Consider the following 1,728-nt stretch of genomic DNA (forward strand, 5'->3'; position numbering starts at 1 on the left):
CAGTTTGGGGCTTTTAGCCAGTTTTGTATTGGAATTAGTCTCGGAGGGGAGAAGAGCACCAAGAGGAAAAGGAAAGCAAGCAAGCAAAGGAAGGACAAGGAAAGCATAGGAAAGCAAAAAAAACAAGGATCAAGCAAGGAAAGGTTGGATCAAGTAGCTTCAGCAGGAATATTTGTAGGTAACAAGTTGCATGTATGATTTCCTAGCTAGTTTTGTCATGCATGGTATATGTGTGTGTGTATTTGGTTCATTTGTTATCATTGGCATGGATTTTGTCAGGTTTCGACAATGGTTTTAACATTGCTTTTCCATTTCTGGATAGCCATGGTGTGATGGGATTCACTCTTGGTTGAGCTTTGGATTGCTAGGATGTTTTGGATCTGGATGAGGTGGTCTCAAGAAAATACCAAGGGTTGGGGGTGGAGATGATTTTCTTCGAGAATCCCTCAATAGGTGGGTGGAGAGATGAAAATTCCTCATGGGATGGTGAAGGAATTATGAGGCATCCAAGATCAGTTTGGTTTTGTGATCTCGGGACCGGTTTAGGTGAGATCACAGTAGTGTGAGGGTGGAGGTGATTTAACCTATGGATTCCCTTGTTTGTTTATGGATTGGTTTATCCCATGAGATCCCACATTGATGTTTGGAATATGGCATGGGGGTAATTAGCTGAAAGAAAGATTTGGTTTAGCCCAATCTATGGTTGGGTGGTACGTGGAAGTCCCTGACTTGGTTGGCCTTTGCATATGTCAATAAGAGCTAAGTTCCTCTTGTATTTCATGAGTATTTATATTTGCTATTATGCGGCTCTAATGGTTGTTCTATCATTTTTATTTATCTGGTTATAAGCATGGTTCTATGACAGATTCAATTTATGGCTCTTATCATGTTTGATTGCTAAATGAACGGTTAATGAATGCATGACATAATATATGTTATTGCAACTATTGTAAGAAGGCATTAGTCCTTCCTGTTAAACCTCAGATAAGTTTCAGTTCCCTATGTTCATATATGCATTCATGACATGTATATCTCATGTTTTCAATGTGTTTGACGAAATGACTATCATGGTTAGACCGACTAGGTCAAGTCCTTGATTAAGTTTTGTGTTAGAGGCTTTATCTCTATGTTATTTATCATTTCTGGGAGTTTCATTATGTTTTGGGCAGAGATTTGGATCCTAGCCTTGAAAAAGTGGCTCAGATATCGGGGGCCCTGGCACAGAACTGAGTGAAAAAGATTGCAGTTGCTAGGAAGCAAGCTTGTGAGAGCGATTGGAGGGGTCCAATCACATGGAGGCCTTGTCATGGGGGCGACTCGAGTTCCAGTTCATTGAAAAAGAAAGTTAACTCAGGGGTTGGGCACCTGGAGTGGTTAGTTAGCTCCCAGTGGTCTTGTAGCACCTGAGGGAAGTCAATAAGGTCTTGTTTTGTTGACTGCATTTCCTTAAGTTTATCTAGGAGGTTGACTCATGTCATAGTAGCCCTCATCTCATGTTTACCTCAACAGGTCGGTTAAAGTGGGTAGATATGGGAGGAGGCATTACATATATGGCTAAAGGAAGGAGAGCAAAAAAATGCTTTCTTCCACAATTTGATGCGTTAGCATTAGCACCACTGTGATATTTCTTCCTTAAAAAACTAGGTAGCTTTCAAGGTTCAAGGTCATGAGGACAGGGCTAATGTATTGGTTCAATATTATAAATAGCTACTATCTAACCCCAAGCCA

This window comes from Pinus tabuliformis, chromosome 8 (genome assembly GCF_031772625.1).
Source record: "Pinus tabuliformis cultivar Carrire ecotype Pingquan chromosome 8, CPIR1, whole genome shotgun sequence".
In the NCBI taxonomy this organism is placed as follows: domain Eukaryota; kingdom Viridiplantae; phylum Streptophyta; class Pinopsida; order Pinales; family Pinaceae; genus Pinus; species Pinus tabuliformis.